Source organism: Oryctolagus cuniculus, chromosome 8, assembly GCF_051225735.1.
Source record: "Oryctolagus cuniculus isolate XC-2025 breed Fujian yellow rabbit chromosome 8, ASM5122573v1, whole genome shotgun sequence".
NCBI lineage: Eukaryota > Metazoa > Chordata > Mammalia > Lagomorpha > Leporidae > Oryctolagus > Oryctolagus cuniculus.
Window position 1 is genome coordinate 148,450,475 of NC_142874.1, and position 19,118 is coordinate 148,469,592.

The 19,118-nt window shown below is 44.9% G+C and overlaps 1 protein-coding gene across 9 annotated transcripts in view; it reads left to right on the top strand.

Annotated features, from left to right (window-relative positions):
• Positions 1 to 19,118, top strand: part of ERICH1 (glutamate rich 1) — a 78,997-nt gene that overhangs the window by 47,001 nt on the left and 12,878 nt on the right. The window contains exon 4 of one of the 9 annotated variants that reach the window (XR_016212252.1): positions 13,016 to 13,252. The exons of 5 other annotated variants lie outside the window; for them this stretch is intronic. The gene's annotated coding sequence lies outside the window, so the exon portion shown is untranslated. The remainder of the gene's footprint in view (positions 1 to 13,015; positions 13,253 to 19,118) is intronic. 3 more of the 9 variants (XR_016212251.1, XR_016212254.1, XR_016212253.1) reach the window with 3 other exon arrangements.

Here is a 19,118-nt window from a genome sequence, read left to right on the forward strand (position 1 = left end):
TCCCAGGCACGTTAGCAAGGATCTGGGTTAGAAGCAGAATGGATGGCAGCTTAACTTGCTAGTGAGTGACAAAGCTTGCCTCACACATTAAGTTTCTACTTGAAAACTGAAATGGTTGGTTGTTTTCCTCTTTAAATTGGCTATTTGGAAGCTTCTGTGAGAATTTAGAACAATCAAATAAAAATTGTCCCTGGATGGTTTTTAGCAAGTGTAAACTAAGAAACTCTATATTATAAACTTTAGCTAATGTTAGGAAAGTATAGTTTTTGGCCAGCGCCATGACTCACTTGGCTAATCCTCTGCCTGCGGCGTCGGCTTCCCGGGTTCTAGTCCAGGTTGGGGCACTGAGTACTAGTCCCGGTTGCTCCTCTTCCAGTCCAACTCTCTGCCGTGGCCCGGGAGGGGAGTGGAAGATGGCCCAAGTGCTTGGGTCCCTGCACTTGCATGGGAGACCAGGAGGAAGCACCTGACTCCTGGCTTCGAATCGGCGCAGCGCCGGCCGTAGCGGCCATTAGGGGAGTAAACTAATGGAAGGAAGACCTGTCTGTCTCTCTCACTTGTCGCTCCCCCTCTTCGTGGAGGAACGACACAGGACCCTGTGCTGTTCTTTTGTCTGCTCGGCCCTCCCCGGGTTTGCTGCTGGTTCTTCCCGGGTTGGCTACCATCCCTTCCACCTCCGTGGAAGGGCGGTTCCCCCTGGCCACTTTCCCCACTTCCGCGGGGGAGCGGCACACCGCCGGCCGGCTCTCTCGGGGGCCGCACAGGTGTTCCTTCAGATAGATGTTCCCCCTAGATGTTCCTGGTGCATGTTGTCTCTCTCCTCCTTTATAGTCCTCTTCCACCAATCCCAACTCTGCTACCACACACCGAGTACGCTGCTCTCCTCCAATCAGGAGCAGGTCCTACAGTTTATTGGTTGAACTGGAGGCAGCTGTATAGAAGCTGTTTCCTCCTCTCCCAGCGCCATATTGTGGGAGAGCAGATGCATAGAATAAGTCTTAATTCCAGTAACTTAGTCTAGTCCGAGTTGCTCCCCACACTCACTGTCTATAATTCTCTCTGTCTCTCTCTCTCATTGTCAACTCTGCCTGTCAAAAAATTTTAAAAAAGGAAGTATAGTTTTCTTGTGCATTGATCTTTTTGGCTTTTGAATTAAAGAAAAACAAACAAAAATAGGGCTGGTATTTAGCCTAGCCGTTAAGATGCCTGTGTGTCAAATCAGAGTACCTAGGTTCAATCTCTAGCTCTTGCTCCTGACTCCAGCTTCCTGCTAATGCAGACCCTGAGAGGTGATGATGTAAGTAATTGGATTGCTGACACCCAAACCAGAGACCTGGATTGAAGTGCTGGCTCCTGTCTTCAGCCCAGCATAGCCCAGTACAGCTCCAGCCATTATAAGCATTTGGGGAGTGAATCAGAAGATAGGATCTCTCTCTCTCTCTCCTTTCTGTCTCCCTCTCTGTCTCTCCCCCTCCCTTGCCTCTGTTTCTGTTGCTCAAATAAATAAGGTTTTTAAAAGTAAAATATAAATATATATATATATTTATATATAAATATAAATATAAAATAAATATAAATAAATAAATAAAATAAATATAAAATAGGGGCTGGCGCTGTGGCGTAGCAGGTAAAGCTGCCACCTGCAGTGCCGGCATCCCATATGGGTGCTGGTTCAAGTTCCAGCTGCTCTACTTCCGATCCTCCTTTCTGCTGTGGCCTGGGAAAGCAGTAAAGGATGGCCAAGTCCTTGGGCCCCTGCACCCACGTGGGAGACCCGGAAGAGGCTCCTGGCTCTTGACTTCAGATCGGCACAGCTCTAGCCATTGTGGCCAACTGGGGAGTGAACCAGTGGACAGAAGCCCCCCACCCCTCCTCTCTCCGTGTAACTCTTTCAAATAAATAAATCTTTTTAAAAAAGTAACTGTAAAATTAAAAAAATGGAGTATTATTTTCCAGCCCTGTTAAAAATCTTTGAAATGCAATTACTAGATAGATTATTTCACTAGATAATTTACCATGTTCTTATGAAATTACTTTGGTAAATGTACTTCATGTGTACTTAATGAGTTTAATAAGAAAGTGTGTGGCCTGTTGTGGACAGTTGGCACTGGTTGCTCTGCTGCTGATGCGTGAGGGCAGACCTGTGTCAGCAGCACCTCTGAGGCTTGCTGGGAGGCCCATCCAGGTGATGCTCTAACAGGGAAAGTGGAGATAGCTTTGTCAAGTCTACAGCTGTTCTCCTGCAAAAGCTTTCTTGCAGATTGTGTGCCCTGATCCCGGAGTAGTCACTTTCCTTGTTGCCTTGGTCCTGAAGCCTCCTCCTCCCTGCAGGCAGCCAGAAAGTCTTGGCACCAGCAACTGCTCTACAATTATGGGCTGGTTAGAGCCAAGCTGACCACTCTGAAAAGAAAAGGAGAATCAAGCAATTGAGATTCATTCTAAATTTACCTAGTTGTAGCTTTCATTACAGTGTTTATTACAAGTTACATTTTTAGAAGTGGTTTTGGAATTGGGAACCTTTACTGAAAATTTCGAGGGTTCTTGCTGTATTTTTAGATAAGAATTCTAAATATCAGCTGCTTATAAATGAAACAGGTAACATGGTACAGTTTTTAGTATTTATTTAGTGAAAGAAATATACAAGAAAGTGGGAGCTTTATTTTGGGGAGAAAAATGTCTAGAAACTAAGTTGAGTCCATACCAGGCAGAGAGCAGGCTGGGAGCCACGTGGAGCAAGGGTGCAGTTAGGTTCGGCCAGCGGTAGCATAGTACAGGCAGGAAAGAAGGCAGCATACCTAGAGGTGGGAAGTGGGGGACAACAAGGGAGGGGGCTCAGGCACACCAGGTCTTTCATTTACTTCCAAAGGGGAGTGGTTACATAGTCTGATTGGCAGGTAGGCTACAGGTGAGGTCAGGTAGGGGTGTGAGATCACAAAAGGGGGCAGGGCAAAGGTGTGATCTCCAGCTCAGAAATATAATCAGTTTAATTCTATCTGCCAGCCTATATCAGTTTCTTAGGCAAAAATCTTCCTGTTGGTTCATGTACTTCTCTGTTGCCCAGTTCCTGGGAGTAGTCAGTGTGGGCAGGTCTTTTTCAGAGGTTGCCATGGGAGTTACAGGAATAGGTGAGCCAAGAGCATAAGGAAACACTCAGTCCGTTGTTACTCCAAGATCTGTGTGGTACTGACCCATTTCTGATCTCCCTTACTTCCTGGAGAGCCCTTCACAGGCCATAGGGGTGACTTGCCCTACCTTCCCAGTGTGTACTTCTGGGGCAGAGGCCCAGAGGCTTCTGCCACAGAAACTGTTGGTTCACCTTAATAAGTCAGTGTGAACTGAAAATGCTGACGAGTTTTTCAGAACAGCATTATGAACAACTTATCCATCAAATCCTGGGTGGGAAGTTGGTCTTTTAACTTTCAGCTCTTACCATTCACCTCCAAATGGTTCTGTTATGGGTGAACCGGTGGTGGAGAAAATATTATTACCTCGGTTCTTTGTCTCACATGGAAGAAGAATTTCTAAGCAGACAAGCAGAGAGATTTAAAAGCAAAATTTATTAGAGTCAGAGACCTCTAGCCAGAGCAGCATGGAAGGTCCCCCAAGAGAGGAAAAAACCCAAAGAGGCCAGTGGTACTGGAGTATTTAGGCACAATTTTGGGGGAAAAAAAAAACTTAACATTCAGTTACAAGGCCGGGACAAGACCCATGAAAAGACCTGATTCACAGTGTTTTACCCTCTGGCTTGCTCATGATAAAACAAAAGCACCATCAGAAGGGTGGGATACCTAACTTGCTTTATAGTAAACTGGGAGCTCAGAAGGAATCCTCACTCCCTTGCTGTTCTCATGATAAAAGTGGAAGCTTTCAAGGAGTGGGCAGGCTGGAACTTTTGACCTTGATAAAGATTTTGCACCCTCAGTTTCCACTGGGACCTCCCTGACTGCATTAACCCATCTGACTCCTCTCAGTTCCACTGGATGTTTTACAATGTATAGATTTAAATATATTCTTTCTCATTGTAAACCCATGAGGTGGCTCGTTTGAGAGCATTTTAAAGGGTTGAGTTGGAGAAAAGGTACTAGTGTCCACTGCTTCCTTGTGTTGTTCACATCTGTTTTCCAACATGATATTCAGCAAGAGCCCTGTGTCTGAGCCCCTGTGAGGCTAGGGTGCCTTCCTGGGAATCTGAGAGAAGGAGTCTGCCACACGAAGAGGCAGGGTCCAGGATATCCTCACTTTTTCTTTTCTTCTTTTTATTTTAAAGATTTATTTATTTGAAAGGCAGAGTTAGAGAGATTGATCTTCCATCTACTGGTTCATCCTGCAGATGGCCGCAACGGCTAGTTCTGGGCCAGGTTCCTCATTTTTTCTGACTGCACCCCAGGGTCCTGTGAAAGCAGGCAGAGAGACATCAAAGGGATGAGAAGGAAGAGTTTTTAATCTGTACTTTTCAGTTTTAAGCAAAGGGAATTTGAGAGCTGAAGCTGGAACACAAGAAAAGGTCAGATTGTTACTGTTTTCAGGGAAGCACTTCCAGTCTCTGACTTTCATCTTGAATACCCAGAACTAAGGAATAAGTGCATTGGTAACTTCTAGGAAGCTGCAGGAGACAATGATTGGTTCCTTTTTCTACTTGTACATCTCTGTGCCAGCCCCAGCACCAGTTGCTCCCCAGCTTTTACTTTGGAACTCACACAGCCCTGTTCTGCAGGTGCCACAGGCCAGTCTCCACAGTCCTCATCACCCAGGATGGATGGCAGAGCTGGTATTTACAATCAAGTCTGGACTCCTTCTGGTGCTCCTGGGCCCAGAGGCCCAGCTGCTCTCCTCCAGGAAGTGCCGTCCTGAGTTTCCTCAGTCCAGGACCGCTTCCTTGGTTTCATCACTGAGTACCTGACCCAGTACGTTGTGAAAGACAGAACTCTAGGGCTTATTAAGAGTGTCAGTTTGCTGTTCAGGGCCTGTGTATCTGTGATGAAGTGATGACAGAGACCTAGGTGTCAGTCACTTTTCTGCTTCCATCCTGTCTTTGTCTCAGTCCGTGAGAATCATTGAATATAACAAAAACAGCACCTAAATTATTCTAAGCTTACAGTTTGTTAGGAGTGGGTAGCAGGGAGCTGTGGGATGAGGAAGTACTATTGTCAAGCCTAAATCTCAATGCTAAATGCACCTGTTGGATTTTGTTCTAGGCTCTGCCCCTCCTGGGTTGGTGGGTTAGACTGCTTGCAGCCAGACGTAAATAGGGACTTGTGCTCTCCCTTCTACAGGGCGTGCTCCTCTCCTCTTACTGTCATGTGTGGTGTGTGCTGCTTTCACTAGGCCAGTAAACCTTTGGCCTGATACAGATAGAACAACCCACTCTAGAGTATGACAGAAGAAAGCGTTCTTTTTGGCAGTTTTTCTGGGGAAAATGCTCGACAACCTTATTTAGCATGTTAAGTCATTTATCTGGCAGGAACACTGTTTTGCTCACTGTCTTGGCACATCCATAGGAATGCTGTTCTGTGTAATGTTACGTAATCTATTACAGTGATACTGTAAGACCTAAGATTCTCTGGTGTGACTTAAATAATAAGGAATGTCTGATCTTGTCATCAGTCAAACGCCAATCTCCTAGCATATGACAGCCACACTGGGATTCTGGGGCTCCAGGTCACTACAGTGAAAGTTCACACCCCTTCCATGGATTCCAACAGCTTTTCCCTGGGAAGCTAGATAAGAAACAAGTTGAGTTACTTAATTTTTAGAAGAAAATATCCACTATGTCTCCAACATGCCTCTTTTCCCAGGTTTTTAAATGGTACAGTGGCTGGGGTGGTGATAAGGCATGGAGGGACTCCCAGTATTTAAGAGTATGGTTCAGGGTCCGGCACTGTGGCATAGTAGGCTAAGCCTCTGTCTGTGGTGCCAGCATCCCATATGGGTGCCGGTTCATGCCCTGGCTGCTCCTCTTCTGATCCATGGTCTGCAAAGGCTGTGGAAGATTGCCCAAGTGTTTGGGCCCCTGCATGTGGGAGACCCAGAGGAAGCTTCTGGCTCCTGGCTTCGCATTGGCCCAGCTCTGACTGTTGCAGCCATTTGGGGAGTGAACCAACAGATGGGAGACCTCCCCTTCCCTTTCCCTCTCCCTCTTCCCTCTCCCCTTCCCTCTCTGTAACTCTACCTTTCAAATAAATAATGTGGTTCAAAGAATTCACTAACTATTCAGTCCACTGGGTTTTGAAAATGTTCACTTCATACCAAGTCAGATCATAGGAAAGCTACATACCTAGTTTATATTATTTCTTATGAGATAAGAGAGATATACTCAAGTTACTCACAGATATCTTTTTTGTTTTTATGAACTAGCACACTGCTTTCTATCAGGTAAGAGATATACTTATTACTTACCGATACCCTTTTTGTTCCTGTGAATTGGTGCAAGATACATTATTCACTGATGATTTTTTTTTTATTTCTGTGAACTAGTACACTGCTTTTTATCAGATAAGAGAGATGCTCATATTACTCACTGATATCCTTTTTGTTCCTATGAACTGATACACTGCTTCCTGTCAGATAGGAGGTATATTCAGATTATTCGTTGGTAATTCCATTGGCTTTGGCTGCCAGGGAACTCAACTTTTAGTCTTTTGTGGTTTTTATTCTTTGTTCTTTCCTTGATCACTCTTGATAGTTAACTTTCCCCAGGTCTTAATTGCTTGATTCATTCTTTTTAGATTCAATCCTTAAAACACAAGGGTTTTCTGGCTGCATCCATTTATGGAAGTATGCAGAGTAATCAGGGCTTGACACTGATTCTCTTGATTAGATGCCTTTTTCTGTGTTTGTGTTTGGCAGTGTAATATGAAGATGGCAAATAGGACCCTTTTTAGGAACTCTTTCTGGTCAGGGCATTTCACATGTAAGCAATGAGGTTAGCAAACTATAAAAGTTTAGTAAATTCTCTAATGAATAAGTAATAGGGCTTGGAGAGTACAACACAGGAAACTGGGAACTCAGTCTGTGAGTGTTGAAGGAGGCAAAGCAAAGGCATGGGATCTAGTTGCAAATGGAGGCAGGACTGCTTAGGGACTAACAAGACAGAGGTGTTAAGAAAACATGCTATGTTCAGGAGCGGCAGATAAAGTGTGGTCAGCATGGCTTGGGCTGAGAAGATGAATGAGCAGGTGGTAAATGATTTTGTACCAATGGTTCAAGGCTTTGGATGGAAATGTCTGGTCTGGTCCCATAACCACGTGGAGCCAGGCCCCACTGTGAGTCCCTGGAGAGTCAAGACCAGGTTTGTGTCCAGATGTGATCATTCTGGGGCAGAGCAAAAGAGAGAGATGCCTGGAGCCTGTGAAAGGTAGAGGGAATAAAGGCCTGCCTGAAGAGGCTTCCAAGGTGGAACCCACGAGACACGTTGATGTTTCATCAGCTAAGTTGAAGGGAGAGATTTCTCCCTTCTCCTTGGTGGCAGCAGCAGCTGAGGGAGGGTAAAAGAAGGACTGCAGTGTTGAGTGCTTTCCCTGAGGTGAGAGTTGAAGGTGTTAAACAGAGCTTGCCTCAGGTGAGCCTCAGTGCCTGTGCCTACCATGGCCACAGACCATGTTCTTGGGCCTCTGCACAGAGACCCTACATTTACAAATTTACACAGAAATGGGGATTCAATGTTGATGAACTCAAAAATAGGCATCTCTAGGAAAGAGAATCCTTCCTTTTCTGTGTACTTTGATCTTTGGTGGTCTTTTTTCAAAAACAAAAGTGTTTTGTTTTTCTTGGCCACAAAAATGCTTATCATTAAAAAGTCAGACATCATAGAAGACATACGGAAGTGAAACTGCTGCAGGCCACCAATGAGAGGCACGTTAGGAAACAGCTGCTAAAGTCTATCTGGGCATGCTGTGTGTGTATATGCAACTTTATGTCCTTTTTGCCATATTTTATATACTGTATTATAGACTATTTTTGCTCTTAATATGTTATAGGAGATTTTCTCCTATTCACCGTATATAGATAACCTATCTCATATTTTCCTGTAAGAAAATTGCCCATCAGGGAAATTGGGTCTAACATCTGTAACTGACGGTTTTGACTATGAGGTAATTTCTAAGTTTCTTCATGGCAAGGCCAGTGTGAACAAGTTGCAAAACAGAGGAACAAAACAGGGAATGATACTTGCCCATTACATGGTAGATACATTAATTTCCTTAAAATTCAGTATGCTATTATGACTCAATGAGGAAAGACATCCCTCTAGTAGAATGAGCCAAGCAGAAATGACAACTCCTGATAGAACCAATAAGACTAGATATAATAATAAGCATATAATGCATCCTTTTATGGTTCCTTATCTTTGACTGTTGTACCTGAAATATTTGACCCATCTTAAATATATTTTATTAGGAAGCACAATAAGCCGGCACCGTGGCTCAATAGGCTAATCCTCCGCCTTGCGGCGCCGGCACACCAAATTCTAGTCCCGGTCGGGGCGCCAGATTCTGTCCCGGTTGCCCCTCTTCCAGGCCAGCTCTCTGCTGTGGCCAGGGAGTGCAGTGGAGGATGGCCCAAGTGCTTGGGCCCTGCACCCCATGGGAGACCAGGAGAAGCACCTGGCTCCTGCCTGCAGATCAGCATGGTGTGCCGGCCGCGGTGGCCATTGGAGGGTGAACCAACGGCAAAAAGGAAGACCTTTCTCTGTGTCTCTCTCTCACTATCCACTCTGCCTATCCAAAAAAAAAAAGTTAGCACAATATGTAGGTCCTTCTTTTTGTTAAATACATTTTTAAACAACACCTTTAAGTGAATTGTTAATCTTCCTCTATGAGTTAAAAGCATTTTTTCAGTACATCAGTTCGCATGTGTTCTCCCATCTCTCCTTGTTAGTCCTTCTAGACTAGCATTTTTCGCCAGCTGCACTCCCATGCTTGGGACTGGATGCTTCTTTCCCACACAGTTCTGTCTTATTTGTGCAGCCCATTTGTTGATGACAATGTCACATCCCAGGTAATGATTAAACCACATAATACCTTGGCTGATTTGCACTCTCCTCAGGGTCCTGGCTGGTGCCACAGACAGACCAATGCAGAGAGGAGTCTGCCCTGAAAGTCTCAGGACTCCTCGAAGGAACCCTGCCTGCCTATGGCCTAGGAGTCTGAAGACGTCCCTGTTGTCTTGTATTTCTTAAGAGCTCTGTCATTTTCAGTCATTGCCATATTTACCAATCTGTAAATTAATAGATTGTTGAAGCCTTAATTAACTATTATATTTCTTTGTGACATTTTCTAGTGTTGGTCTTTATGTCACAGTAGCACCTACTCTTTTCACTATAATAATGTGTTTTATGAACTTTTTTGTGAACATCACAGTTTGACAGGGGCTGACAGTCCTATTGCCTAGTTTCCAGGTTATAGTCTCCATCACAACAAAGCACTCCTGGTTTGTCCATACACCCCGGGCCCATCACCTCCGGAGGGGCTCCAGTTCTTCCTATTTTGATGAACACTTGGGCAGAAGCCTTTGAGACCTCAGCCCTCTCTCCTCTGGAGGACGGTGACTCCATGATGGTCTCTCCAACAATGATGCACCCTGTCGAGGTGCCAGGCTCATTCAGTGCCACACCAACCCATGCCTATGCCCAAGATGAGGGGTGTGTGGGACGGGCTGAGGCTCACTCCTTGTCTTGTCTCCTTCCTAATGTCCAAGCCCTGTGGCTCTGGCCTTGGCATGGTCTCAGGGCAACAAGAGTCAGAACCTCCTTCTCAGCACTTGCTATCTCTGACTTAGCCCTGACCCTTCAGGCTTGTGTTGCCACCTGGGTGACAGTGCTGTTTGGGAAAACCAGGAATCCCATGAGTGTCCCCTCACCAGTTTATTCTACTGGGAAGACTAACACGAGGAACCCAGTCAGACTCCCTGCAGAAACCGTTCCACATTGGGACCCCTCACTACCTCCAGGTGATCTGTCACCTTCCCTGCCCTCCCTGGGTTTTCAAATGCCTCCTTCCATTCCATTTCATGAATCATTTTGCTGCAAGGATATTTAAAGCCCAAGTAATTTAAGTAATAGCCTATGCCAGTAACTACTTACATCTCTTCATGACGTTTTCGGAACTCACCTCCCTGTGTTTGACAGGGCACCTGCGCTGCTGCTGCTGCTGGTTGTTATAGATGCAATGATTGCAACAGTGATGGTCCTTGCTTTCTGTCTGCTCACAGTGTTTGCGTTTCCCAGTGCAGCATCTCAGCAAGTGAGCAATGCCCTGTGAAGTTACTTCTGGATACTTCTTCCACATACCCAACCAGTCATTTTCAGGGTCGCTTCCCCATTTCTCCTCCCTGGGACCATCCCCAGGGTCTCATGTGAACCGTGTAGTTTCCCTGGTAATTAGATTCTGACCGTGAGTACATCTCCATGTTCCTGTGCAAGCTGGTGTGTAGTCTGCCCTGTCTGCATGCTCCCTTAACTGGCTCCTCACTCAGGGGTTCTGGCCATCTCCCTCCCCAGCAGTGTTCTCACTCATGGTAGTGCTGGGCCCAGCAGGTGTCCCCTGGCGCTGTTGTAACAGAGAGGTCCAACCTCCAGGAGGTTTGACCATTAGCAGAGCAGGCACGGTAGACCCAGCTGGGACAAAGGCAGAAGGGAAGGAGTTGAGGGATCCTGAGGGTGTCTAAGACACTGAGACAAGAATATGCTTTACACAGCTGTCTGGATGCACAGCCCATCTGTTGCCCTCCTGTTGTATGGGGGGCTCACTCCTACCTCTTCTCTCCCTCCAAATTTCTGTGATTGCAGTTCCTATAAACTCATTATGAACCCCCAGAATCCTGCCTGTCATTCACAGTTACCCCTAAATCGACCCTCCGGCACTAGCCCTGCACTGCCCTGTAAAGGCTTATGGCGTCTCCTCCATTCATCAAGGTGACTTCAGTGGAGTAGTTTGCCTTTCTAACCTGTTGCACCAGAGTGTCCTTGACCCCCTTTTTCTGGTCAACCAGGCAGAGCCCACTTCCTAATCCTGCTGTTTTTGCTGCCTCCTCAGGCCTCTACTTGGGCATCTAGCTGTTAGCAAGCCTCTTTAAAAAAAAAAAAAAAAGAAAAGAAAAAAAAGTTTTTATTTAATGAATGCAAATTTCTTAGGTACAACTTTAGGAACATAGTGGTTCTTCCCCCCCAAACCCACCCTCCCACCCCCACTCCCATCCCACCTCCTACTCCCTCTCCCATCCCATCCCATTCTTCATTAAGATTTACTTTTAATTAACTTTGTATACAGAAGACTAACTCTATACTAATTAAAGATTTCAACAGTTTGCACCCCCCACACACACAATGTATAAAGTACAGTTTGAGAACAAGTTTTGCAGTTAATTCTCATAGTACAACTCATTAAGAACTGAGGTCCTACATGGGGAGTAAGTACACAGTGACTTCTGTTGTTAATTAATAATTATCACTCTTATTTATGATGTTAGTGATCACCCAAGGCTCTTGCTATTAGCTGCCAAAGCTATGGAAGTCTTTTGTGACCACAGACTATGTCAGTATTTAGATAAGACCATAAGCAAAGTGGAAGTTCTCTCCTCCCTTCAGAGAAAAGCACATCCTTCTTTGATGGCCCCTTCTTTCCATGGAAGTCTCACTCTCAGATCTTTCATGTAGGATATTTTTTTGCCACAGTGTCTTGGCTTTCCATGTTTGGAATGCTCTCATAGGCTTTTCAGCCACATCTGAACGCTTACTTAAGAGCTGATTCTGAGGTCAGAATGTTACTTAAAGTGATTGTCTATGAGTCTGCTGTGTGAACTACTTCCCATGTTGGACATTCCCTCCTTTTTAACTCTGTCTATTATTATTACTAGGCACTTGATGCTATTTATATGATCTCTTTAACACTTAATCCTATCTATATGCTCACTTTAACACTTAATATGATCACTTTAACACTTCAGATGGCATTTTTACCACCCATCTTAATGGGATTTGGAGTCCCATGACAAATTTTTAAACTGTACCCATAGAAGTAATTCCATAGGGCTATATGCAGAACTATGCAGCTTTACAGTTACAAACTTTCTCCTCCCTCTCTTATTCCCCCTCTTATTTACTGAGATCTATTTTCAAATTACTTTATATGCATATGATTAACTCTGTTAGGTAAAGAGTTCAACATATAGTATGAAGAAGAGAAAAAAATAAAAAATTAAAAAACTGTTTCCCAGCAGTCAAAATGAGGGCTGTTCAAGTCATTGTGCAACCCTCTTCCTGTGGAAATCTCAACTTTACAGTGTCACTAACTGACCCTTGTTATCTAGCCTCTCTGTAAACAAAGAATGCCTCCTCCCCTGGCCACATACTTTGTGTAACCTTTTATAAGTTATTTTTTTTTTTTTGACAGGTCGAGTTATATTCAGTGAGAGAGAGAAACAGAGAGAAAGGTCTTCCTTCCGTTGGTTCGCCTCCCAAATGGCCACTACGGCCAGCACTGCGCCAATCCAAAGCCAGGAGCCAGGTGCTTCTTCCTGGTCTCCCGTGCAGGTGCAGGGGCCCAAGCACTTGGCCCATCCTCCACTGCCCTCCCGGGCCACAGCAGAGCTGGACTGGAGGAGGAGCAAACGGGACTAGAACCTGGCGCCCATATGGGATGCTGCCGCCACAGGTGGAAGATTAACCTAGTGAGCCACAGCACCGGCCCCAGTCTTTCATAAGTTCTTCAGGTCATCGTTTCCTCCTCTACCTAATGAGGGTGATAGTCCTGGACTAACAAACATGCATGTGACTTGTGCCGCTGAAGCGTGTCTGCTGCAAACTTGTATGACTACAAGCTGGCCCAGTGCCAGCTAGAGCCAAGTCTTTAATCAGGTTTTGGTGAACTTAGCTGAGTGATTAGTTATCCAAATAATCTATAAGGCAGCTGTCAGGACACCACTGAAGTTCCTAACCACAAGGGGGTCTGACAGCATTGACTTGGTTTTTGTGCTGAAAGCAAATCATTTGTGTGAAAAATGGTTATGGCTTTTGTTCTAGCAGCAAACACCAACTGAAGTCCGTGGCCTCTGGAAGCCTGACCTGAAAGCATGGTTCCAAGGTTCATTCTGTGTGAGCTGCACTCCATTCTTTGAGGGTATTTGGACAGAGGAGGCCTTAGTTTGAAGGTGTGTAGTTTTTAGATCTATGGATACTGTTTAGCATTTTGCCTCTGCTGAAGAAAATTCTGATCTCTGATTTTCTGATCCCTTCAAGAGTGACCCCTGTGATGGACAGGTAAGCATCCCTGCCCCTTGACTAATAGGAATGCAGGTTTTCACCAGATGTAGCCAGCCCATGTGTGTCAGGGCCATCACCCTGCACATCACACTTGTTCAGGGTGTGGCAAGCTTAGAGTTAGCAGTTTTTTGTTCTTGCTTTGCTGATTTATGGAAAAGAGATTTAAAACCTTTAATTATGGCAAAGTTTATCCATTCTGTCCATTTAGGTGAGGGTAGTCATGAGGGTTTCTCACCATGTACTCAAGATGGCCCCATTTAGACCATTCGCCTCTGCATCTATCAATGTCTAAATAAAAGACTTGACATGGGCACAAATTCCTGCATCTTGGGCTACCTAAGAAGGCCTGTGTTTGTTTTCAAAAGACTGGACCTTGTTTTGTGTGGTTGTGTTTTATGTTATTGAGTACCTGGATTCTTCTCTATCTCAGTGAACTGACTGGCATAAAAATTAGATATTTGTTTGATTAGATACTAAGTGGATACAGAATGTCAGAATTAATTTTGAAGTAATTCATCAGTGATATCTACAAGGACTGTTAGTCTGCCTAGGCAGGAATGGAGGAGAAAGGGAGAAAAGAAATAGGGTAGCACATTTTTTCTGATTGCCATTTATTTTCTTAAAACATAGTCACTTAATTTCCAAACCATTGTTGGCGCATATTCACAGGAAATATGGATTACAGGAATATCTAGATCTTGGTAAACTGTTATACTACTTTTGGCTTTGGTGAATGTGTTACAATAATAGAGTGATTTATGAGTACTTCTATTAAATATTGATTAGTAGTCAACCAGTAGAAGTTCTCGAGAGAGACAACTGAGAAGAATAGGTAGGAGATTATTTGAGAAATCATTTGTGAGCTTCCTGAAGCTGAAGGGACCAGTGCAGTGTCTACTTAATAGTGAAGACAGATCAGGAATCAGAACAGCAGGCCTGGGAAGAAGATGCTAAGATGTCTGCAGAAGAAAACAGGTGTTCTGACCAAAGAGTGAGAATGAAGCTGGAGGCACTGGAGGCACAGCCTCTCTGAAATACCATCCAGTCCTATGACCCACGTGAGTTTTGGGTGAGTTTTCCTCTCACAGTCATGAACCTGGTCAAGAGAGAACATTCTTAGAATACTGCCTCATTTCAAAGCCTTCCACATGCGCAGCCTCAGTTGATCTTGTGACCGTGGGGCTTGTCTGTGCAATAACTCAGTAATTCGAGTAAATAGAAAGATGGTAAGCAAAAATATACCTCCTGTGATGGCTGAAGCAGAAGGCAGTAGAATCTAGGGTTTCCATCGTAGTTAAATAATCTGCCTGGTTCCTGACCCCTTTTGCTCATATTTGTCTTATCTGTACAAGGGAAGATTTTAAGATTCAGTGAATTTAAATTTCTTTCAGCTACTTATTCTATAAGGGTAATACTGGGGAAGAAGACTAATTAAAGTAGTTTAATTAAGGAGTATCATTGATCTCTCCCTCTTCGGGCAGATAATCAGCGATGAGAAAACTGGTGGGTCACAACCCGCAGAGCAGGGAGGTGTGTGGCTAGCACTGAGTAACAGAAACATGCTGATAAACAGAGGGCACATTCAGCACAGGGTGTGTTCCCAGGTGGATGAGATTAAGTGAGAAAGAATCGGAAGAACAAGATCCAGGAATCAGACAAGCACAGGAGCGAAGATCTGAGACAGATGAACACGACAGGAGCAGGAGGAGGCAGAGGCACAGGGCAGGGCAAACCTGGAGCCCAGGCCTCCATCTTACACACCAGAATAAAGTCCAGACACACAGCTGTCCCTCCTCCCTCGTATCTCTACTCCTGGCGTGTACAAGGTGCAGGAGCTCTCACTGAGCCATAGCCGTCCCTGCACAGCCACATTCCAGAGGCTTTGGGGTGAGCTTTGGGGAAGGGGAAGATGCAGGCTCGATTCTGCGGGAATAGCATCTGACCGAACACTGGTCGGTCCCGAGTCCAGGAGTGCATCTGAGCCTGTCACACTTTTCTTTGACCGCTCGTACTGAGCCTATCCCAAGGACTTAGGTTTGGTGAAACAACAGAACTTGGGTCATTGAATGTGTAGGCCTTCCAATTTTCTTGTATGTATACAGATATAAATTTAGTTACTGGTTACATGTGGTTTCACATGGAATTTGTATAACTTTTTTAGGACTATCTGAGTCTTATAAATTGCCCATGAAATCAGGATAAAAATATAAATTATTCATGAAATGAGGATGAAAATTTTAATTTGGTTTTTTTTTTTTTGTTTTTTTTTTTTTGACAGGCAGAGTGGACAGTGAGAGAGAGACACAGAGAAAGGTCTTCCTTTTTGCCGTTGGTTCACCCTCCAATGGCTGCTGTGGCCGGCGCACCGCGCTGATCCAATGGCAGGAGCCAGGTGCTTCTCCTGGTCTCCCATGGGGTGCAGGGCCCAAGCACTTGGGCCATTCTGCACTGCACTCCCTGGCCATAGCAGAGAGCTGGCCTGGAAGAGGGGCAACCGGGACAGAATGCAGCGCCCCTACCGGGTCTAGAACCCGGTGTGCTGGCGCCGCTAGGCAGAGGATTAGCCTTTTGAGCCGTGGCGCCGGCCTAATTTGGTTATTTTCATCAACTTAAACACAGTATAAAAATAAGTCAGAGTACAAGGGTTTTCATAAGACCCTGTGCCAGGCCCTACAACCATGAAGTAACTTAAGAGTTGTGAGTTTTGAGTGTGAATTCTGTTGACTTCTCATGTCCAGTGCATTTCTTCATCTTAGGATAGTCAGGGCTTAACAACAAAAAGGACGTTTTCTTAAAAGTGGTTGTGTGAAGTAGCAGTCAGCCATGAGTGGGTAAATCTCTTGTGCATCCCAATGGCTGACCTCACAGAAGTGCCCCTGCACCCCACTTCTACCAGATGGCTCTCCTCTCCTATCTTGTCATCCTGAAGGTGCCCCTGGCTTCCTGGTCAGAGTCATCTTGGGGCTCACCGTGTTGGATTGGTTTCGGGAACCCACTGGCAACTTGAAATAATTCATTGATGGCTCAGGAATTCCCAGTTAGAGAAAGTCAAGGAGACCAGTTTTCCTACCTGAAATCACCCTAATCCATGTGGCTGAGAAAAAGAAGCCTTGAATAAGAGAGTACCTTTATGGTGATGTAAATACAAAGGAGAAATCTGATGATCAGCAGATTTAAGTGGACCACATTTAGCATCTCCTTTGGGCTCCAAAAGTCACTTGGCTCACTGACTTGTGGGGAAGATCAGCAGCTTTTGTGTTCAACTTTCAGAATGCACTGTCGTCATTTCTGTTGGATCTGGAATAAGAGCCATTTGTTGGAGATACAGAAATGGCTTTCGTACCAGGCTTACTCATGGGGAGTATGTAGGTTAAGGAGTGCTGAACAGATTCTGTCACTAAGTGTTACCAATGATGCGGACCAGGTGCTAGCTCACAAAGGATGGAGGAGCTAACTTTGTGGAATTGGGGGAATCATTTAAAGGACCTCAAATCTGAGCCGGTGCTCAGAAAAAGCTAGCCAGGTAAACCAGAGGAACAATTTATTTTTATCCAGAAAGGTCAGTAGGTGTGAAAAGGTCTGGTATGTTTATGGTGAAAGTACAGTTAAGTCAAACTCCATTTTTACAAATGATAACAGGGTTTGCCTGTAGCTTGCCAAACAGCTATAGTCACTTCTTTAAAATAATAATAATAATAATAATTGGGCTGACATTGTGGCATAGTGGGGGGTTAAGCCACTGGCTGCAATGTTGGCATCCCATATGGGTATTGGTTCATATCCCAGCTGCTCTACTTCTGATCCAGCTTCCTGCTAAAGTGCCTGGAAAAGCAGCAGCAAATGGCCCAGGTGCTTAGGCTCCTACCACACATGTGAGGGACCCAGATAAGGCTTCTGGTTCCTGGCTTCAGGCCAGCCCCGCCCTGGCCATCATGGACATCTGGGGAGTAAACCAGTAGATGGAAAATCTGTCTCTGTCTGCCTCTCTGTAACTCTGCCTTTAAAATAAATAAATAAATCTTAAATAATAATAATAATTAGAATGGGGCCAGCATGTTGGTACAGTGGGTTAAACCACTGCTGTGACACTGGCATCCCATATCATAGTGCCAGTTTGAGTCCCTCTGCTTTTTTTTTAAAGATTGATTTTATTTATTTGAAAGTCACAGTTACACAAAGAGAGAAGGAGAAGCATAGAGACAGAGAGGTCTTCCATCCTCTGGTTCACTCCCAAGTTGGCTTCCTTTAGGTCTCCCATGCAGGTACAGAGTCCCAAGGGCTTGGGTAACCTTCCACTGCTTTCTCAGGCCATAGCAGAGAGCTGGATTGGAAGTGGAGCAGCCAGGTCTCAAACTGGCACCCATGTGGGATGCTGGCACTACAGGTGGCGTTTTTACCTGCTATGCCACAGCGCCAGCCCCAGTCCCTCTGCTTCTGATCCAGCTCCCTGCTAATGTGCCTGAGAAAGCAGTGGACGATGGCCCAACTATTCGGACCTCTCCCACTAATGTGGGAGATCCAGATGCAGTTCCAGGCTCCAGGTTCCTGGCTTCATTCTGGCCCAACCCTGGCTGTTGTGAGCATTTGGGAAGTGAACCAGCAGATGGAAAATGGGTCTCTCTCTCTCTCTCTCTCTCTGTTTCATAGATATGACACATGTACATGATAGACATGACACATAGTTTATATAATCCATTTCAAGCTTCATTAATATTAACTTCTTTTTAAAGATCTATTTATTTGAAAGAGTTACAGAAAGAGAGGGAGAGAGAGAGACAGAGACAGAAAGATATTGATCTTCCATCCACTGGTTCACTTTCCAAATGGCCACAATGTCCAAGGATAGACCAGGCTGGAGCCAGAAGCTTCATCTGCATATCCCATGTTGGTGCAGGGGCCTAAGCACTTGGGCCATCTTCCGCTGCTTTCTCAGGCTCATTAGCAGGGAGCTGGACTGGAAGTGGAGCAGCCGGGACTCTAACTGGCGCGCATGTGGGATGGCAGCATCACAAGTGGCAGCTTAACACACTACGCCACAGTGCCAGCCCAGATATTAACATTTCCAGCAAAGCAGCCAGACCTGAGCCAGGCTGGAGTTGGGAGCCCAGAACTTGATCCATGTCTCCCACATGAGTGCCAAGAACTGAACTACTTGAGCCAGTACCTTCAGCTTCCCAGGGTACACATTAGCAAGAAGCTGAAATTGGAAACATCCAGGATTCAAACCTAGATACCCTAATAAGGGATGCAGACATACCAAGCAACATTTTAACTGGTATGTCAAATGCCTACTCCCATATTGAATCTTAGTATTAGCACGTATTACTATTTTTCAAAAGAAATGTTGAACCTTGTTTTTGTCTAAATTAACTAGAAAATCCTCAAGCTAAATGACATCAACACCTTATACTTAGGGAAGAAATATGGAAATTCTGGCCTTTGGGAAAACAATCTCTAAGCATTTGGCTTCCATGTAAGATGTAAGAAGGTGATCGATAATTGTGTGTTTAGGAGACTAGTTTTCCTTTAGTGACTACTGTTGATTATCCTAGGAAGATCAAGAGGTGATGTGAAGGTCAGGTGCACTTGCATGTCATGAAAGAGCTTAAGGTAATGAATATTTCTTCAGATTCATTAGTCTGGTCAGGTTCCATGAACAATACATAGCAAATACAGTCTGGCAGTCTTAACATTGAAAAATATCAGTGTATTCTGAGGGCTGACATTATGGCTCAGTGAGCTAAGCTGCGACTTGCAATGCCAGCATTCTATATTGGAGCACCAGTTTTGAGTCCCAGCTGCTCCATTTCTGATCCAGCTCCCTGTTAATTCACTTTGGAAAGCAGCAGAAAGTGGCCCAAAT